The sequence below is a fragment of the Polypterus senegalus genome, chromosome 7 (genome assembly GCF_016835505.1).
Source record: "Polypterus senegalus isolate Bchr_013 chromosome 7, ASM1683550v1, whole genome shotgun sequence".
In the NCBI taxonomy this organism is placed as follows: Eukaryota; Metazoa; Chordata; class Cladistia; order Polypteriformes; family Polypteridae; genus Polypterus; species Polypterus senegalus.
The window spans coordinates 181,816,052-181,838,940 of NC_053160.1; the positions used below are offsets into that span (position 1 = coordinate 181,816,052).

At 42.4% G+C, this 22,889-nt stretch overlaps 1 protein-coding gene across 3 annotated transcripts in view; it reads right to left on the bottom strand.

Moving 5' to 3' along the window:
* dym (dymeclin) overlaps positions 1-22,889 on the bottom strand; it is a 462,962-nt gene that overhangs the window by 438,499 nt on the left and 1,574 nt on the right. For 2 of the 3 annotated variants that reach the window (XM_039759679.1, XM_039759677.1), the window contains exon 2: positions 16,836-16,922. The gene's annotated coding sequence lies outside the window, so the exon portion shown is untranslated. Of the gene's footprint in view, positions 1-6,835; positions 6,854-16,835; positions 16,923-22,889 lie in introns of those variants that run through there. The other variant, XM_039759678.1, reaches the window with a different exon arrangement.

Below are 22,889 nucleotides of genomic sequence, written 5' to 3' on the forward strand. Positions count from 1 at the left end.
CTGGCTCTTTACATTTGGGAGCCTCTCGAATCCAACACCATCGATAGCGTAACCAAATGAGTGGATAGATGGGGACAAATCACACATTGAGCAAGGAGATGGTTTAAAAGTGTTCAGTGCTTTTATAAAAAAAATCTAAACAGTGTCCAAATAAATAGTGCTATGATTCAAAAAGTCTAAAAATAATCCATAAAAGCAGGTGGGGGATAAAAATCCCAATAAATAAATCCTTTAAAAACAGAGGTTAAAAACACAGTCACTGGATTCTTAATGTTCTCTTTGAAAATGGATGATCACAGCCCATCTACTTCTTCATCTCCATGTCACCCATAACTCGTGCAGCCGGTGGAGACTCAGCAGCCACGACCTTCCTCCCTCGACCCCTGTCTTAGCTGTCTCCCCACAGAGTAGCCAGACCATCCGGGGTCGGCACTCCTCCCATCATCCTTCACTCTCCTGCAGTTGTACTTCGTATCCATGGGGCGGTCACAGGCCATACTCACTACACTCCGCACCAGTTAATCAATGGGGCGATCCAGCCCCTAAAGAGCCAGAACAGGTTCACCGACAAAAGCGCGATAGACATATGAGCGGCGACAAAACCGCGTTGGACAAATGAGCGCCGACACACCCACTAACTGGTTTTCGACAAATGTGCGCCGACAAAATCGTGAGAGAGGCCAAGAGAGTGGGACGCGTACGTGCGCATTATGTACACATTATGTGCTAGATTATAACTGTTATAACTGCTGAAGGCATGCCGCGAACAAATAACTCAGTCGAGGGTTGGCATAACGCGTCGTATACAAACCGGAATTACCAGCAGTCAGGCAGCCAGCAAGTCTAAATACGCTCAACTATCAAGACATCTTGCTGCAATTCTTCCTACATATGCAGGGCGTGATCTTAAGGACTATCTGCGTGCCGTGTCTCATAATATTGACTTTTAAAATAAAAAACATTATTATATATGCTTTAAACTAGTAATTCATATTTAATGAAACTTTCACGATTTTGTCGACGCGTTTTAATCGGCGCTATTTTGTCGGCGCTCACATGTCTATCGCGCAAATGTCGGGTCATAGCCACAACCTACACTCCTTCGCTGTTTGTGCTGCCTTTCCTAGGTGGCCAGATAGTCCTTTCCAAGACTGTTCTTCAGCCGTATCACAACCTTTGACCTTTTTTTTCCACTCTTGCTTCTCCTTTTATATGTGGGGACGTGGCACAGGTGTGCTGATTAGCAGCTCCTGGCATCAATTACGGACAATGGCAATTCCTCACCTGTGCATTTAAGTCATGAGAGTGTAACTACAGACTGCAGAACCTACGAGGTCAGTAATGTAACACCCCAACATCACAAAACGCCCACAACATTACACTGTGGTTAACATTAGGGCCCCGTTAGACTATGGTTAAGATTAAGGTTGTGGATGGGTTATCTGACTCAAAGAATGTTTCGTGACTGACGGTTTGGGCAATACCTGACCTATGTCTTAAGTATTGCTGGCTGCAGTTGAACCCTTCTCACTTAAGTGCGGAAATGCCTGCACTGCATAATGCCTAGGAACCGCTCCAGCCACACTAGCACACCCCCTCCTTAAGCCGTGAGTGGGGTGATTTTTTTATTTAAAAAGTCAATCAGCCACGGGCCTCACTTTACCACAATAATACCCTACCAATCAGGGCTTTATGGCAGAGTGAACGCTTGAGAACCTACCTAGAGGAGTCTCAAACTATGAGAAGGAAGACTCTCCAGTCTGATGAAACCAAGATTGAACTGCATGGCCTTGATTCGTATGTGTAACTGTTAAGAGGAAACCCGTCACCACTTATGAACTCTGTAATAGCATTTCAGCAGTGAAGTATGGTGGTGGCAACACCATGCTGTGCGCTTATTTTCCAGCAGCAGAGTCTGGGAGAGAAGACAGGGTTGAGGGAAAGCCGAGTGGAGCAAAGTACAGAGATATCCTTAATGAAAACCCACTCTGGACCTCAGACTGAGCCAAAGGTTCACCTTCCAGCAGGCTATTGATCCTAAGCACAAAGCAAAGACACAGGAGTAGCTTAGGGACAACTATGAGAAAGTCCTTGAGCTGCCCATCCAGAACCCAGACACGATTGGACACCTCCAGAAAGACCTGGAAGCAGCTGTCCACTGACAGTCAGTCTCCATCCATCCTAACAGAACTTGAAAACATCTGCTCAGAAGAATGCCAGAAAATCCTCAAATCCAGGTGTGCAAAGCTTGTCACATCAAACCTAAGACGACTCTAGGATGGTAATCACTGTCAAAGGTACTTCAATGAAGTACAGAGTACAGGGTCAAATTACTAGTGTCAATATGACATTTTAGTTTATCTTTAATAAACTTGTAAACATTTCTTAAATCCTGTTTTCATTTACCGGGTAATCATTCTGGGGAATGGAGTGTTTCTTGATGAGGATGCAACATAACAAAAACAATGAAGGGTCTGTTTAGTTTCTTCATCCACTGTGTGTCATGCCACCACTTCTTTTTTCCTCCGTTCTCACTTCATGATTTTGCCAGTATGCATTTGTCGATGCGTTTTTGTACTGTAAGCTTATTTTTGGGTATCTGGGATTGAATCAAGAATATGATGGGACCATTTTAGTAATTGTTCTGTGACATTCAGGTAAATCTAAACTGCTCAAAACAATTAAAAGATCACTTTGAAAACACATCAGATCTCAATGAGAAAAAAAATCCTGCTGGCTATCTCTACTGATATGGACTGATATGGTGAGGTGTTAGGAATGAAAGGATGCCACATTGTCTGATGGAAATGAAAATGATCAACCTAGAGAGGGCTGAATTCAAAGACACCCTGAAAATCAAAGGGAAAAAATGATGTGGCAGACAGGCGAGTCCATTGTGCCGAAATTTCATTGCAGCAACTTCTAATCGTAGTCAGTAGTTTGTATGCCCTCCACCAAGTGCTTGTATACACGTCCTAATGAGATGACGGATGGTGTCCTGGGGGATCTCCTCCCAGATCTGGACCAGGGCATCACTGAGCTCCTCAACAATCTGAGGTGTAACATGGTAGCATTGGGTGGACCCAAACATAATGTCCCACCCAGAGGTGTTCTATTGTATTGAGGTCAGGCGAGCAGAGCATGGGGGCTAGTCAGTGGTATCAACACCTTCATCCTCCAGGAACTGCCTGTATACTCTCGCCACATGAGGCCGGGCATTGTCTGCACCAGGAGGAACCCAGGAGCCACTGCACCAGCATAGGATCTGACAATGGGTCACTGACTCACCTGCAAACCGGTCATGCTGAACGATGTCACAGGCAGCATAATGTTCTCCACGGCTTCTCCAGACCCTTTCACGTCTGTCACATGTGCTCAGGATGAACCTGCTCTCCTCTGTAAAAAGCACAGGGCGCCACTGGTGAACCTGCCAATTCTGGTATTCTATGGCAAATGCCAATCGAGCTCCATGGTGCCCACTAGAGGATGTCAGGCCCTCATGCAACCCTCATGCAGTCTGTTTCTGATTGTTTGGTCAGAGACATTCACACCAGTGGCCTGCCTACGTGCTGGAGGTCATTTTGTAGGCTCTGGCAGTGCTCATCCTATTCCTCCTTGCCCAAAGGAGCAGATACCAGTCATGCCTGCTGATGGGTTAAGGACCTTCTACGAGGGGCCCTGTCCAGCCCTCCTAGAGTAACTGCCTGCTTCCTGGAATCTCCTCCATACCCTTGAGACTGTGCTGGGAGACAGAGCAAACCTTCTGGCAATGGGAGGCATGTATTGATGTACCATCCTGGAGAAGTTGGACTACCTATGCCACCTCTGTAGGGTCCAAGTATGGCCTCATGCTACCAGTAGTGACACTGAGCGTAGCCAAATGCAAAACGAGTGAAGAAACAGATGAGGAGGGAAAAATGTCAGTGGCCTCCCTCCACCTGCTAAACCATTCATTCCTGTTTTGGGGGTCATCTCATTGTTGCCCCTCTAGTGCACCAAAGCAGCTGAAACTGATGAACAAGCCCCTCTGCTACTTCACTGAACAGATCAATAGCCCACAAGTTTCATTGACTGACACGGATTCAAAAGGGTTCTTTTCATTTTTTTGAGCAGTATATTTTAGAAAAGGAGTTTAATTCATCGTATTGAGCAGGCTGAGGTTCAACAAAGCTTCTTTTTGAGGTCTGCATTGTACTACATCTAAAGTGATTTATTCTTATTCATAAAATGAGTCACTTTATTATGTATGTCTATGGTTATGCACATCTGTACTCACCATGTCATAGCAAGCATTTCTTGAACGACTTCCTCTAATAATTTAGGCTCTGGTATCTTTACCCACCTTTCAATATCCATATATTGCTCAAATAATCGGCTTAATCATCCACAGTCACAAAATTTATAATCTGTGTATTTAGTAGTTCCAAAGGTTCACCTTCCCACAGGATAATGTCCCAAACCACAAAGCACAGACAACACAGGAATAGCTTAGGGACAATTCTCAGAATGTTCTTGAGTGGCCCAGTCCAAGCAGCAATTTGAACATCTCTGAAGAGACCTGATAGTTGCCAACCACTGTTGGTCTCCCTGTCCAACCTGACAAATCTTGAGAGGATCTGCAGAGAAGAATGGCAGACAATTCCCCCAACACAAGTACGTGAAGCTTTACGTGTCAAACCTAAGGTAGACTCCATGTCACCTCTTGCATTTCCAGGAACATAAAGGAGAGCTTAGTTAAGAACTTGTGTTAGATTTGAAAAGCATTATGAGGACAACCAAGAAGAAGACAAAAACAGGCGTCACTGCCATTAGTTTGTTTCCACTTTAGGTGCTGTGTGGAGTCCTATGCGTTCATCTGTGGAAGTTTTTTTTTTAATTTTTATTTCCACACCACGATCCCTCTCTGATGATGATGATGATGATGAACGAATGAGGAACCTGCTACACAAGTGTCCTCCCATATTGGGACTTTGAAAATCTGGTCACCCTATAATTTGAGTGTCACATTCACATGTGACCCATAATTGGTCACTCGCTCTCATAAAGTTTGCCTTTCACTTCTGTTATTCCCTAAGTAAACAGAAGATCAAAATATCTTAATCCTGGTGGGATAGCCTTTGGCCCCCAAAACTGTGAACTAGTATTGAGAAGGTTCCAGAACCTAGCTACTGAACCAGCACAGTCAGTCCTTGACTGCACCTCAGTGTTATGTCCTGCCTAATTTTTCTAACGTGTTTTCATCGCAGGCCTCATTGAATCAGAGTAAACACAAGGAACAAGTTCCCTGACCTTCTCTGTCCCTTTCTTTCTCTCGCGCCCACCCACCGTTGCCCAGCTGCAGGTTTGGGCCTCCCGATAAAAATCGCAGCTGTGTTTTGTCACCACAAGTGACCTCGGCTGTAAAAATATGAGGATATGCATTCAGGTTCCTTTACAGCTCCGGTGCCATAGCCCTTATCTGTATTTCCTATGATTTAAAATTGCTGGAAAGAAGTTTGATATCACTATTATGCTGCTAAAAATAAAAGAAAAACGAATGTGGTCTTAATGGGCATACGTATGGAGCGCACACACATCAAGCAGGAAACTCCTGTGACCAGTGGGCCGCCAGATTACAATTCGCTGTTTCCATTGGCTCTCGTTCACGCAGTAACACAAATAAAGCTGAATGTAAACACATTGTCAGCCTTGAGGAGCCGGCGCTTATCCTGAGGTCTCACAATGAGCCCTAAGCCTTGGGCAAAACAAACAAGAAAGAAGCCACTGCGGTTAACTCTTTGTAACATGAAGACAGAAGCCCCCTTAAAAGTCCTCACTGCTGGTTTGCCATAGAGAGGACGTGTGACGGAGCAGTCTGGTTTTAGGCCTAAGAAGTCTACCATCGACCACATTCTGGCACTGAGGGTTCTCATGGAGCGCAATTGAGAATATCGGCCATTGAAGTTAACTCTTTGCAACACGAAGACAGAAGCCCCCTTAAAAGTCCTTACTGCTGGTTTGCCATAGAAAGGATGTTCAGCTTTAGTAATAATGGCACTCAGTTGTGTCTTCATTCTCTCCTTCACTACAACCTCCAGCAGGACCAGAGGGCATCCCACAACTGAGCCTGCCTTAGTAACCAGCTGGTTGATTTTGTGGGCCTCTCGTGAAGTAGACGTAAGCAGCTCAACACACCACAAAGACTATCACAGAGAAGTGTTGCCGGATTTGACCAGCACTCAACATCCCAATCACAGTCAAAATCCCATCCGATCCTACGAATGTTGACTTGTGCAGATCCGTCTGCTGTTACGGTACGCATCATGCACAAATGTTACGATACCCCAAGTCATCAAATGCTATGGCGTGTGCAGATCCACAGCTGATATCCCAACGTGCAACAACAGCAGACAACATAATCTGTTGGTCTTCACTAATGAAGGCTTTCGAAATGTCGATGTGAGCCTGTGTGCATAATTTCAATGGTCAACCATATGAAGCTCCATCGGTTACACTTGTTCTTCCCGCTTTGTACCCATTTATAAACTTTTGCTGAGTCCTGCTGCTTTCACATCCATAATGAGCTAACGTCACCAGGCTTCACTCCCTCAGCCCAAAGAAATCTCACGACAGAGTGCTGTTCAACAAATGCTGCAATTGTGCAGCTGGGCGTCCATGTTTGTTTGACGTTGGCTTTAATTTGACTAATGGCCAGAACACTGCACTGTGAGCAGGTTAAACTACCTTTAAACTACCTAAACTCTTTAAACTACCATATATACTCTTGTATAAGTCGAAAAATCGATCACAAAATCAGACCCAGACTTATATTCCCGTTGAAAAATGCGTCACTTACATTTTTTTTCCATCTTCTTGCCTCCTCCAGTCTCACATCAGTTTCTCAGACGCATCGACTTTTGTTGCAGCAGTGCATTTACCAATTTCTTTTGCCACTTCAACAACTTTTAATTTAAAACCAGCTTCATATTTTCTTCTGATTGAACACTCCATTGTAGATATGGGATGCTCCTACAATAAAGGTGTATGAGGATGTGAGATACAAAAAACAAAAATCAGTGCAAATGTCACTTCAGAATAGTTCGGGTATTACTATGTAGTCATGTAGGCACAATACGTAGAACAAAAAGGCCATGTGCTCCGTGGTTCATTTCTCAGGTGGGCGTTAGCATATCGTAATCTCTTGGACCAATAGCATGAGTTTTCCGCATTCGACTTATGTGACCGACATTATAAAACATCAGAAATTATACGGTAAAATCAAGTCCCAACTTATCTGCGGAAGAATTTAAACATGAGTATATACAGCAACTAATCTGTGCAGGCACTATGGTGTAGTGGTTAAGGCCTTGGATTTAAATCAGTGAGATTATGGGTTCAAATCCCACTACTGACACCAGTGTGCAACTCTGAGCAAGTCATGTGACCTGCCAAAAGAAATGGAACCAATTGTATCATAAATGTTCTAAGTCACCTTGGATAAAGGTGTCTGCCAAATACTCACATGCAATTAAAAAACCAAGCAACTGCCATTTTTTTCAAAGTTACGTTTTTTTAACTTTTTGGAGTTACTCGGTCTTTCCTGATGTTATAATGTAGTGGTGATGGCCAAATATATCTTCATTCCAGTCATAGCATGACAGAAGAAGCGAGTATGTGCACTGTCTTTTTACATACTGCAAGACGAACAGCTAGCAACTCCACTGATCAATGAGGAAAGACCGCCTACCAATGAAAACGTTGGATTTCAATCATGATTCAAATGCTGCGACTGAGTAATTTAAATGGCAGGTGTTGTTGATTCATGAAGAAAACAAAATTATGTACATGAAGCTTAGGAAAAATGAAATCTAGAGATCGCTAATTAGGAGGGCGACATCACTTTCTCAATCTGCTGAAAACTTGAAAGCTGTGACCTACTAGGATTTCCCATAGTTGGTGAGAGTAAGAAAATGTACCCATAAGCCTTTGCGAACATGTTGTATTGTGTCAGCCTTGATCTGTTTTCAAATTGCCTTTATTTTTTGATTTACCTTCGTACATGTGGGTGAAACTGATTTATGGAGGTTTCTAACCATTTTGGGTTGTTTTCACAAAGTTCATTTTCATTTTGTTCCGTTCTTTCAGCGTTTCAATCGACGCATTTGTAAGCGGTAGTTACTGTATGTTATAAATATGGTGGCAGTTATGTGTTTTGATGTCCCACGGTTTGATAAACTTCAACAATCTTAAACGTTAGATGTTTTGATATTCACGTAGTCCATGTGTTTGCTTGGTTTCAGTTTTTGATCTCTCTGACTTTGATGTTTGGTTTGCCACGTTGCTGTGCTCGCTCAGGTGTCCTTTTGATCTTCTGGTTTCGGCGCCTGGCCTGGCGCTAACTACGATTCTCATCTCACATTATTATCTAGTGGCCTTTTTCTTATCTCTCACAACAATCCCTGGAAACACCGTCTCTTAACACACACTCCAGTTTGATTCTTCTCAGGTCGAACAGCGGACGAGCTAGAGGGAGTCGTTGGGTATGTGACATTAGACGACTGGTTTCATAAGAGCGCAGTGCCGACTGGCTAAGATTAAGAACACTGCTGCCCAAATGTTTTGGAAACACCTCAGTTTTTCAAGTTTTTCTTCAGATGTAATCAGACGAAATGCAATGAATGACCTAAAATGGTGAAAAGGTAAGCAATAAACTGCCAGAGGGTTAAAATTTAAAGTTTAGGTTAGCGAAAATCTGAAAAAAAAGGAAATTTTACAATATTACAAATGGGCCTTCTTCAGGGAATAACTAATAGGTGACAGTTTACAGATATAAATGAAGAGTAAATGAAGCCTTGCAAGATGAAGTGAACAGTTTGCACAGGTGTCCCAACTTGTGTTGATTACTTAAAAACCCCTCTGTGTGACTTAAAGCAGAGTTGGAACTGACTGTGTTATTACACCCACTGAAGTACAACTTGGACATTATCTATACAAATAAAAGGCAAAGCCCTCACTGACTCACTCATCACTAATTCTCCAACTTCCCGTGTAGGTAGAAGGCTGAAATTTGGCAGGCTCATTACTTACAGCTTACTTACAAAAAGTTGGGCAGGTTTCATTTCGAAATTCTACGCGTAATGGTCATAACTGGAACCTATTTTTCTCCATATACTGTAATGGACGTTAGCTCGATGGCCATGGGAGGCGGAGCTGCGTGTAACATCATCATGCCTCCCACGTAATCACGTGAACTGACTGTGACCGCAGTACGTAGAAAAGAAGGAAGAGCTCCCAAAGAGCGCTGAAGAAAAGCGCTGAATACTTTTTCCGTGAGATACAAGTTTAATGAGAAGACACGAGGTATAAACGAGACTTTGGATCACTTTGTAACGGAGTTAAAATTTCTGTAGCGAGAAACTTTAAGTGCCAGGTCTTAGCTAACATTAAATAAAGCCGTGGACATCGCAACATCACACAAGAGAGCAGCTCACGTGAACTGACTGAACGCAGTACGAGTGATCACTTCCATGCATCAAACCTGTTCAAAAAACGAATTACACAATTAATAAGGTAGGAAAAGAATATGCTCCGAGTTGAGCTCCACAGCTAACGCGGTCTTGCGGAAGCAACTTCGTCATGCTGCCACCAAATACTCACAGAAAAATACACAAGTTAATACACACGCTGTATCTAGAGTTTCTCCACACTCAATGTATTCCTTGCATCCCCTTTATACCCTCTGATCTCCCATTTCAATTCAGATGCCTCCAATTTCCAGTAAGGCTATGCTGCGATGACAAGTAATAAGTCTCAGGGACAGACCCTACAAAACGATGCCATTGGTTTCAGGCAAGATTGCTTTTCTCCTGGACAAAAATACGTTGCATTCTCAAAAGTAAGCTCGCGCAGCTTCGTCATATTACAACCGGAGTGCAGCCAGAAACTTTTAAGTGCCGGGTCTTAGCTAACATTAAATAAAGCCATGGACATCGCAACATCACACAAGAGAGCAGCTCACGTGAACTGACTGAACGCAGTACGAGTGATCACTTCCATGCTTTAAACCTGTTCAAAAAACGACTCACTGACTCATCACTAATTCTCCAACTTCCCGTGTAGGTAGAAGGCTGAAATTTGGCAGGCTTATTCCTTACAGCTTACTTATAAAAGTTAAGCAGGTTTCATTTCGAAATTCTACACGTAGCAGTCATAACGGTCGATAACGGTCGACAACGTCCACCATGTTGAACTTTCTTATTTATGGTCCCATCTTCACGAAATTTGGTAGGCGGCTTCCCTGCTCTAACTGAAACCGATGTGCGTACTTATTTCGATGGTATGACGCCACTGTCGGCCGCCATATTGAACTTTCCAATGTCACTAATTTTCCAACTTCCCGTGTAGGTAGAAGGCTGAAATTTGGCAGGCTCATTCCTTACAGCTTACTTACAAAAGTTAAGCAGGTTTCATTTAGAAATTCTACATGTAACGGTCATAACGGTCAACAACGTCTGCCATGTTGAACTTTCTAATTCATGGCCCCATCTTCACGAAATTTGGTAGACGGCTTCCCTGCGCTAACCGAAACCAATGTACGTACTTATTTCGGTGGTATGACGCCACTGTCAGCCGCCATATTGAACTTTCCAACGTCACTAATTTTCCAACTTCCCGTGTAGGTAGAAGGCTGAAATTTGGTACTTATTTCGGTGGTATGATGCCACTGTCGGCCGCCATATTGAACTTTTCAATGGTCTTGGTTACTTATGGGTACCGGGTTCCCAACGCTAACTGAATCCTACTTACGTACATATATACGTCCATAGCCTGCAGCTCGGTCATCGTGTGAGGTGGCGTTGGGTCCCCCATCCCAACACCTCCCACGTTGTTGGCAGCCTGCCTATATAAGGCCGTCCGTCACTCCAGTCTCTACATTCCCTTCCTTGCTTCGCCACAGGATTCACGTCTCCCTGCTGATAACTACAGCCTTTTTATTTAATCCACGGCTTCTCCGCTGTTTTATTGTTCGTTTATTGTGATTATATTTATTGTGTAGGTATTTTAGACTTACTTTACATTGTTCAGGTACCCATTATCTTTATCATTCCAACCGTACCCCCATTAACATGTCTATCAAGGTGATCACCATCGATCAAAGAACTGTCACTAACTGAGTGGTTTCCATGCCCGGAGATGGCACCTACCTTTTCCATTCTGTTTGTTACATATTGCACGGCCATATCAGGCTCACTCTTGATATCCATTGTGTCTTATGTATTGAATGACTGGGACAGGTTCAAGGTGTGGACTGATGACGGTATAGGAGATAATTATACTACACAGGAGCACTAGAAGAGTGAAATGCTTAAGCCCTTCACCTATGCATCTGCATGTGAGTTGATGGCTGCCGCTGAATTGTTCGGTTGTTGCTTTCAAGTGTACTGAAATGGCCAAATATTTTACACCTTTGGACAACCGCCAATGCCTCTTAAACATCTTAGATTCACAGGTGACGATTTCAGTAGTGGACACTTTGATGTTTATGAATGTTTAAACTCTCAAAAGCTGGATGTGAAGTTATCGATGAAACTGGTTGTATACTTACAACGCTTGACAGATGCCGAATGTCACTTCAACACAACAAGTCCTGCAAATACTGTCGTAATTGAAACAAACCATGAAACACAAACCGATTATGACAGCAGATTGGAGATTTGAAACAAGATTACTGTTCACATGGCCAACTGTACGTTGCATGCTCAAGAGTAAGCTCAGCGCACAGCTTGGTCATATTACAACCGAGGGCCGAACTCACAATGTGGTATACAAAGAGATCCTTAACAAATAATTATTGGGATATTTTCCCTCAGTTTAAAAAGGTTTAATTTTCTTCTTAATAAAAATTTTAAGGCAGTACTTCGCTGCTGCGAAACGCGGGTATTTTGCTAGTATATATATATAGCATATATATATATATATATATATATATATATATATATATATATATATATATATATATATATATATATATATATATATATATATATATATATATATATATATATATATATATATATATATATATATATATATATATATATATATATATATATATATATATATATATATATGTATATATATATATATATATGTATATATGTGGCTTTGCCCACAGTGCGGGTTACTTCGCCCTTCCTCCGCCATCTTGTCCTGACGTCATCGATCCCAGCCTCCCTCACGGTTCCTTCCCAGCATTCCTCCACTTCCGGTTCTTCCCTCATAAAATGGCCGACGCCATGTTTCGGCGTCGCGCATATGAACTGTTTAGTTTATATTTTTGACCTGCATTTTCTTTTTTTATTGTGGAGCATCTACAATATACGGGGCCGGAAAACCCCAAACCTTTATGTTGTGTCCTTCTCCGTCTTTTACAGTATATATATGTGTGTGTATGTATGTATGTGTATATACAGTGGGTACGGAAAGTATTCAGGCCCCCTTCAATTTTTCACTCTTTGTTTTATTGCAGCCATTTGCTAAAATCATTTAAATTAATTTTTTCCCTCATTAATGTACACACAGCACCCCATATTGACAGACAAAAAAAATGAATTTTTGAAATTGTTGCAGATTTATTAAAAAAGAAAAACTGAAATATCACATGGTCCTAAGTATTCAGACCCTTTGCTCAGTATTTAGTAGAAGCCCCCTTTTGAGCTAATACAGCCATGAGTCTTCTTAGGAAAGAGGCAACAAGTTTTTCACACCTGGATTTGGGGATCCTCTGCCATTCCTCCTTGCAGATCCTCTCCAGTTCTGTCAGGTTGGATGGTAAACGTTGGTGGACAGCCATTTTTAGGTCTCTCCAGAGATGCTCAATTGGGTTTAAGTCAGGGCTCTGGTTGGGCCATTCAAGAATAGTCACAGAGTTGTTGTGAAGCCACTCCTTTGTTATTTTAGCTGTGTGCTTAGGGTCATTGTCTTGTTGGAAGGTAAACCTTTGGCCCAGTCTGAGGTCCTTGGCACTCTGGAGAAGGTTTTTGTCCAGGATATCCCTGTACTTGACTGCATTCATCTTTCCCTCGATTGCAACCAGTCGTCCTGTCCCTGCAGCTGAAAAAAAACCCCCACAGCATGATGCTGCCACCGCCATGCTTCACTGTGGGGACTGTATTGGACAAGTGATGAACAGTGCCTGGTTGTCTCCACACATACCGCTTAGAATTAAGGCCAAAAAGTTCTATCTTGGAGTTTGCTAAAAGACACTTGAAGGACTCTGAGATGGTGAGAAATAAGATTCTCTGGTCTGATAAGACCAAGATAGAACTTAAATTAAAAGATTAAATTGAAGGGGGTCTGAATACATTCCGTACCCACTGTATATATATGTATGTGTATGTATGTGTGTATATATGTTGATATGTGTATATATATGTATATAGATATGTGTATGTGTAGATATGTTTATATGTATATATGTTTATGTGTGTGTATATATATATATATGGACAACAACACTCATAACAGTGACATAACAATTACATTGACAATCATGTTACGTTATTTTTAAAATGTTTCCTTTTCTTTTTCATAACTTCTTTAACACACTACTTCTCCGCTGCGAAGCGCAGGTATTTTTCTAGTACTGTATAAAAGCAAGAAAATGGCAATTAATAAATGAAATGAGACAGATCATTATTACTCTCAGAAGTGTAGGCCTTTCATTTACATAAGTTGCAAACCAAATCCAAGTGTCAGTGAGTCCAGTAGTGTCCTGTGCAATACAAAGGCAATCAGAAACTGGAAGAAACTCTGATAGGTGGAGATCTGGCAGACCCAAAGTCTCAAGCCAATCAGAAGACAAATTTCTGAGGGTCACCAGCTTGCATGATCACCTGCGCCTCACAGCACAAGAGCTTAACAGTGCAGGTCGACAAAAGCAAATGTCAGTTTGTACTGTGAAGAGGAGATTTTGTGCTGCAGGTTTGACAGGACGAGTGGCAGGAAGAAGGACATTCCTTAAAGGACAGAACAGGGCCTTTAAATACCGGCTGTGGACTACTGCAGACTGGAAGAAAGTCTACAGATGTTCTGCAGCAATTAAAGTAAATGAAGTCTTGCAAGTTGAAACACACAATTGGCACAGGTGTCCCAATTTCTGCTGATTACTCAAAAACCCCTCTATGTGTCTTAAAGCAGAGTTGTAACAGACTGTGTCACTACACCCTCTGATGTACTACTTGGATAATATTATACTGTATAATGGCAAATAAACGGCAATTAACAAATGAAATGAGACAGAGCATTATTACCCTTAGCTTTGTTGGCCTTTCATTTAGAGAATTTCGCAAAAAAAAAATCAAAGTGTCGTTGAGTCCAGTGGTGTCCTACACAGTCTAAAGGGAACTGGAAACTGGAAGAAACTCTGATAGGAGGAGATCTGGCAGAGGCAACATCACAAGCCAATAAGAAGAGGAGTTTCTGAGGGTCATGAGCTTACGTGATCACAGGCGCCTCAGGAGCACAACAGCTTAACAGTGCGGGTCAACAAAAACAAATGTCAGTTTGTGCTGTGAAGAGGAGACTTTGTGCTGCAGGTTTGATACGACGAGTGGCAGGAAGAAGGCTATTCCTTAAAGGACAAAACACAGCCTTGAAATACCGGCTGTGGACTACTGCAGACTGCAAGAAAGTCCTATGGACTGATGAATCAGAATTTTAAATCTACAGCTCATCACGCAGGGTGTTTATAAGCAGTCGAGTTGGTGATATTGATGGTTTCTCATTGCGTGACACAAACTGTCAAACATGGAGGAGGAAGTGTGAGGGATCTTTTACTGGAGGTACAGTTGGTGACTGGCACAGAGTGACAGGCATTCTGAATCACAAGGGTTACCACAGCATTCTGCAGCACCTCACAATACCTTCTGGTCTGCGTCTGGTAAGTCAGGGGTTCATTCTACAGCAAGACAGTGACCCAAAACACACCTCCAAGGTTAGTCAGAATGAGACATTAAACCGAGTGCATTTCCATAAAAACTGAAAAAACTGAGATGTTCTAAAACATTGGAGCGGTAGTGTATATACAGTACAGGGTGGTCCGGATCTAATTATGCAGATCCAGATCGTCTGGATGACTTTGATGTATGCGGGGACGATTCCAGTTCAGAGCGAAGACGATTCTTCATGTCATCAGTTCACACACATCTCGATGGTCCGGGATTTTTCGAGTGATTTTCTGCGTAATAAACTTAATAAATTATAGCGTAATGAAAATTGCATAATTAGATCTGGACCACCCTATAGATACACAGAGTTTAAAATTACAAATCAAACCATTCAGACGTGATTGAACTGCACATTGCAGATGTTCATTTTCGGGGAGGCACAGTTGGTGACTTGCACAGAGTGACTGGCATTGTGAATCAACAGGGTTACCACAGTTTGGCTGTTAGATCAGCAAAAGGCCCAGGCTACTCTGATGAATCAAAAATTTAAATGCAGCATTCTATACTTAATGACTCCTTGACTAATTTTTTATTTCCCATTATTTATTTGTTTCATGTCTTGATTTCATAAAACATTTAGACATTAAACTGTGTGCATTTCCATAAGAAACTGAAAAATTTTGACCAGTAGTGCAAATGAAGGCTACAACTGAAAATCGCTGGAAAAGTCATCAAATGTGACATGGCCTTAAGCGGAACAAGGTGCCCATGATGCATTAACTGGCACTGAACCTTGTCTGTGTAGAACTAATACTGCATGCCCTGGCATTACGTTACTGGATGGATTCTGCCTTGAATCGATTGCTGACGGACTGGCATCAACTCTGCACCCCTGCACTGGTTTAAATGGGTTTGAGAAACTTATATATAAACGTCTATGCGTGGAAGTGTGAGTGTCTGTCTGTCTGTCCAGCCTGGGAGTGAGAGGTGGAGTCCGGGTAAGGGCTCCACTTCCAAAGATACACAAGCAAGGCCAGCACATCGGCAAAACAAAACCTCCAAAGAAAGAGACACTTGCTTAGCCGCTATTTCAGAAGTAAGGTGAGCACATCGGAAAAACTAAACTCCAAAGAAAGACAGTCGCTTAGCCGCTAATGCACAAACGATGAGAGCACGTCGGCAAAATGAAACCTGAGAAGAAGGAGACACTTGCTTAGCCGCTATTTCAGAAACAAGGCGAGCATATCGGCAAAACAAAACCTCCGAAGAAAGAGACACTCGCTTAGCTGTTAATACACAAGCGAGGTGAGCACATCGGCAAAACAAACCTCAGAAGAAAGAGACACTCGCTTAGCCGCTAATACACAAGCGAGGTGAGCACATCGGCAAAGCGAAACCTCAGAAGAAAGAGATACTCGCTTAGCCGCTAATACACAAGCGAGGCGAGCACATCATCAAAGCGAAACCTCAGAAGAAAGAGATACTCGCTTAGCCGCTAATACACAAGTGAGGTGAGCACATCATCAAAGCGAAACCTCAGAAGAGACACTTGCTTAGCCGCTGATACACAAGCGAGGTGAGCACATCGGCAAAACGAAACCTCAGAAGAAAGAGGTACTCGCTTAGCCGTTAATACACAAGTGAGGTGAGCACATCGGCAAAACAAATACTCCTAGGAGAGAGATGCCCAGAGTAGTTCCTTTCAATTACCTGACAACTCTACATTTCAATTTTTTTTCTGAAAATTTCAATAGTTTCTAGGACCCCAGGCTTTTTACAGTATGGGCTTACACAACTAATTTATATATAAAAATGAGACATAACGTTATAATAGTGCATCATTCTTGAGCCACTACCATCCAACAAGCCAAACAAACACCAGAGGACCAGTGTGCACATCTTCCTCACCTGCACCATCCTGAACAGAGCGCTGGATCTCCAAAATGCCAATTGTGCCATGTGGACTGTGGAAGCACAAACCACCTAAGGACATGCCTGAAAAACAAAAAAAATAAATAAATAATAAGTTTTGATTGTTGTCAAGTACATTTTTAAGCCAAAGCAGCATATTTACACAATTTCACTGGGTATGCCAAAAACCTTCCATCAAAAGATAGTTAACTCTGTTCCGTTTCCTCAGGACCCGGAATTTTCAATACACCGGTAAATATAATTATCCGCAGATAAATGCCCTTTGAAAGAGAGCACGATACAGGAAAAAATAAGGGAACCAAAAAAAAAGGAGGCTGGACGTCCTCATGTCAGCTACCAAATGACAATAATTAACGCTTTCTTGGATCACCTTCAAAACAAAGAGGTTTTTTTTTTTTGTTCTTTTAGTATATTCAAATGCTGCAGTCCTCACTACATTTATGCAATGAAAATATACAAAGTGTAAGGAAAATAGAGTTAAAGTGTTAGTGAAAAATAGGTGAGGAAACGACTTTGAAGGCTGATCAGGGCAGAAGGAAGAAAAAGTCACGCAATCCACCAAAAAAAAGAAAAACAAACCACACTGGAGTGGGTGCCAACTATTACAAAAAAAAAAAAAACAGAACTGGTGAGGCGCAAGAGAAAGAAAACAGTGGAGCGACCCCCAGGAATTACTTAGAAACTGTAAAGAAATATTCTTAGCCCCAAATTCAAGCAATATACTGCTGTACATTCACAAGGCGCTATATGGAGCAGAAAGAATTAAAGAGAAGAACTGTCTCATCCCAACAACACTAACACTCGTATACTGCACTAATGGCACAGTGGCGTATTTTTTTTTTTAATGCTGCGGCCTCAAGGATCTCAGATTTGGCCAGCTTTCTGTGTGTAGTCTGCACGTTCTTCCCCAAAACCCCCCGCTTCCTCTCGTGTCCCCCCCAAAGACATGCAGGTTAACTAGGAACTCTAAATTGGGCACAGAACGACTGCATATGTGCCCTGCAACGGCAAAGGGAAGCTGATGGCATTAGAATTGGCACCAACCCCCTGCCCCATGACACTGAACTGGTTTTAGTGTACAGTTGTGGCCAAAAGTATTGAGAATGACACAAATATGAATTTTCACAAAGTTTGCTGCCTCAATTTTTATGATGGCCCTTTGCGTTTACTCCAGAACGTTCTGAAGAGCGATCAGATGAATTGCAATGAATTACAAAGTCCCTCTTTGCCATGAAAATGAACTTCATTCCAAAACACCACTGCATGTCAGCCCTGCCACCAAAGGACCTGCTGATGTCACTTCAGTGATCCTCTCGTTCACACAGGTGACAGTGTCAATGAGGACAAGGCTGGAGGTCACTCTGTCATGATGATTGAGTTACATTAGAGAGATGAAGAAGGCTTCAGATCACCCAAGAAAGTCCAGCAAGCGCCAGGAGCGTCTCCTAAAGGTGATTCAGCTGCGGGTACCACTAGGGTAGAGGTTGCTCAGGAATGGCAGCAGGGAGGTGCGAGTGAGGTGAAGACCTTCGGAGGATGGCCTGGTGGATGTCAGGAAGGGCAGCAAAGAAGCCAAGAAAAACATCAGGGACAGACTGATTTTCTGAGATTGAAGTGCTGAGGACTGGTGGGGGAAAGTCATTGTAGATAGATAGATAGATAGATAGATAGATAGATAGATAGATAGATAGATAGATAGATAGATAGATAGATAGATAGATAGATACTTTATTACTCCCAAGGGGAAATTCACATAATCCAGCAGCAGTATACTGATACAAAGAAACAATATTAAATTAAATAGTAATAAAAATGAAAAGAATTAAAATAAAATTAATGTTCGCATTTACTCCCCCGGGTGGAATTGAAGAGTCGCATAGTGTGGGGGAGGAACGATCTCCTCAGTCTGTCAGTGGAGCAGGACGGTGACAAAAGTCTGTCACTGAAGCTACTCCTCTGTCTGGAGATGACACTGTTAAGTGGATGTCTCTGATGAATCCCCTATTTCTGATTGTTTGGGGCATCCGGAAAAAAGAAAAGTTGAGTGGCGCTACCATCAGTTCTGTGTAACGCCAACAGTAAAGACCATTCATGCCAGCCAAGACAGTAGGTTCACTCACAACTTACCCTAAAAACACAGCCATGAAAAAAGAATGGCACCAAAACATCCTGTGAGAGTAACTTCTCCCCACACTACAAGAACAGTTTGGTGACCAACATGATGGAGCACCGGGCCATAAGGCAAAAGTGAGAACTAAGTGGCTCAGGGAACAAAACATTGACATTTGGGGTCCATGGCCAGGAAACTTCCAAGACCTTCATAATCCCAATGAGAATGTGTGGTCAATTCTCAAACAAAAACCCACCAATTCTGACAAACTCCAAGTATTGATGATACAAGAATGGGCTGCCATCAGTCAGGATTTGGCCCACAAGTTCATTGCCAGCCTGACAGGCTGAAACGGCAGAGATCTTGAAAAAGAAAGAAGAGCCAGCACTGCAAATATGGACTCTGCACATAAACTTCATGTCATTGTGAATAAAAGCCTTTGAAACTTCTGAAATGCTTGTAATTCTACTTCAGTATACCATAGTAACATCAGAGAAAAAGATCTAAAAACACTGAAGCAGCAAACTTTGAGAAAACCAACACTTGGGTCATTCTCAGAACTTTTGCCCACGACTGTACAGGGACAAAATAATGGAAAACATGGGGATGTCACTTGGAGGTTCAGTTAGTAAATGTCAGTTTGCAAAGGTGAGTAACAATGAATAAGTTTAAAGCAACAGGAGATGTTAGGAATCGGCCTGGAAGAGGATGTGTGTTCATACTGACCCCATGCACTGTGTGGAGGAGGAGGAGGAGGATTTCAGTGGCCAAAGAAGATCACAGGTGGAGAATTGTAGACGTTCATTAGGTCTTGGGGTTAGAAAGTCTCCAAATCCCCAATGAGATATCAAACAGTGACATGTTGTTTGGGAGAATCACCAGAAAGAAGCCTCTGCTCTCCTCAGAGACCCCAAACATAAGAGCCTACAGTTTGACAAATGTTACTGAAATTTTCAAAAGGGCTGACGTCTAAAGTCAGATGCCAAAAAGAGAACAAACGCACACCAGAGGAGGGTTTGGCATAGAAGAACGCAAAAGAAAACGTACCTCATCCCCATTGTGAAGTTTGGCGGTGGATCTTTGATATTGAGAGGCCGTTTTTCTGTCAAAGACCTAAAGTGCTTTAGTAAAGCTGCAGGATTACTATGAACTACTTCAAGTATCAGCAGATGTTGAATCAAAACCCAAGCTCCTCTGCCAGGAAAAGTAAATTAGGCCAAAACTGAAATCTTCCAGAAGAATCAAAAACCCAAAGTGAATACCTCAAAATCAACACAAAAGTGATAACAAAATTCAAAGTATCATGTTACTGCCAGAAGGGATCCTACTCTGTTGGGCTCCTGAGCAAGGCCCTCGACCTGAAAAACTGCTCTAGGGTGCTATACAATGGTTGACCCTGCACTCCCCGTAATGCGAAAGGACAATTAATTAACACATATCAAAAAAATTTTTCAATGGCCATCCCACTCCCCTGACCTGAAGGGGAGAGTGTGGAAGGATGAGTAGTCATTCTGTATGGAGGAATGGGCTCAACTCCCTCATTAAGCTTTACAAGATAGGACTCAGAGACAGGCCAAGGTGATGCTGGAACTTTTATTTGGTGTCATTCAAGGGGAGGCCAGGTCAGGTTGGGGAGCATCCACCACACAACAAAACAGCTTGGGATCCTGGTTGGCAATCCACCACCAGACACACACACAGTCCAGTCCCACCCTCTGGAAATGACCCTCTATCTGGCGCAGCCAGGTGTAACGTGGGCACCCCCTTGAGCCTGGTCCAGCCACTCGGGTCCTCAACAAGAAAGATTCTGTTAACCAGATCAGCCTCTGGGAATCGTGCCACATGGCCGTAGTCCCGTAACTGATGCTCCCTCACAATGCAGGTAATGTACCTCCTTGTGGACTCCAAGAGCAACACAAAGTCACACCAGCGGCACCCAAGGATTCTCCAAAGAGACACACATGAAGGAGCGCAGTCTTCATCAATACTGATTACTTGCAACACCAAATTGGTTGGATTAGCTCATTAAGCCTTGAATTTCATAGACAGGTGTGTCCAATCATGAGTGGTAAAAGGTATTTAAGGTGGTCAATTGCAAGTTGTGCTCCCTTCCCTTTGACTCTCCTCTGAAGAGTGACAGACAGCATGGGTTCCTCAAAGCAACTCTCAAAAGATCTGAAAACAAAGATTGTTCAGTCTCATGGCTTAGGGGAAGGCTACAAAAAGCTATCTCAGAGATTTAAACTGTCAGTTTCAACTGTAAGGAATGGAATCAGGAAATGGAAGGCCACAGGCACAGTTGCTGTTAAACCAACCCAGCAGGTCTGGCAGGCCAAGAAAAATACAGGAGTGGCATATGCAGAGGCAGGATTGTGAGAATGGTGACAGACAACCCACAGATCACCTCCAAAGACCTGCAAGAACATCTCGCTGCAGATGGTGTATCTGTACATCGTTCTACAATTCAGAGCAATTTACACAAAGAACATCAGTATGGCAGGGTGATGAGAAAGAAGCCCTTTCTGCACTCACGCCACAAACAGAGTCGCTTGTTGTATCAAATGCTCATTTAGACAAGCCAGATTAATTTTGAAACAAAGTGCTTTGGACTGACGAGACAAGAATTGAGTTATTTGGTCAAAACAAAAAGCACTTTGCATGGCGGAAGAAGAACATTGCATTCCAAGGAAAACACCTGCTACCTCCTGTCAAATTTGGTGGAGGTTCCATCATGCTGTGGGGCTGTGTGGCTAGTTGAGGGACTGGGGCCCTTGTTAAAGTTGAGGGTCGGATGAATTCAACCCAATATCAACAAATTCTTCAAGATAATGTTCAAGCATCAGTCACAAAGTTGAACTTACGCAGGGGTTGGATATTCCAACAAGACAATGACCCAAAACACAGTTGGAAATCTACAAAGGCAATCATGCAGAGGGAGAAGTACAATGTTCTGGAATGGCCGTCACAGTCCCCTGACTTGAATTTCATCATCGAAAATCTATGGGATGATTTGAAGCAGGCTGTCCATGCTAACTCAGCCATCTAATTGAACTGGAGAGATTTTGTATGAAGAATGGTCAGAAATACCTCCATCCAGAATCCAGACAATCATCAAAGGCTATAGGAGGACAGCGTCTAGAGGCTCAAAGGAGCAAAAGGAGGCTCAACTAAGTATTGGTGTCATATCTCTGTTGGGTGCCCACATTTATGTACATGTCTAATTTTGTTATGATGCATATTGCATATTTTCTGTTAATCCAATAAACGTATTGTCACTGTTGAAATACTACTGTTTCCATAAGGCATGTCGTATATTAACAGGAAGTTGATACTTTGAATGCTCAGCCAATGAGAAACAAAAATCCAAAGAATTAAGAGGGGTTCCCAAACTTTTTCATATGACTGTATATAAAGAGGACTGTCTGAAGAAAAAAAGCAAATTTCACACTCACTGCTGAGATGGGGTTGCATATCAGGTAAAGACTCAGGGGAGATGGCAGTAACTACCTCTACAGTAATTGCACAGGTGTACATTCAAATTTTGGATACTTTTCTCATTCCATCAATCGAACGTTACTTTGTTGATGGCAACGTCTTTGTTCAGGATGATAATACACCTTGCCACAGAGCTAAGAGAGCTAAACATTTCTTCAGGAAATGCATATCAACTCAATGACAAGGCCAACAAACAGTCCAGATCTCAATCCGATTGAGAATCCTGCAAAACTGATCTGTCAACTGCTTTACAAGAAATCTGGGGCCTGATTGATGAAGAATATTGTTTTTCATTAGTTGAAGTTCATGTTTCAAAGAGTTCAAGCCAACATAAAAGCCAGAGGAGGTGCAACTAATTGTAATTTTTTGGGTCACTGATTCCATAATTTTTTCCTCATCATTGAGTGATTCCGTAATTTTTTTCC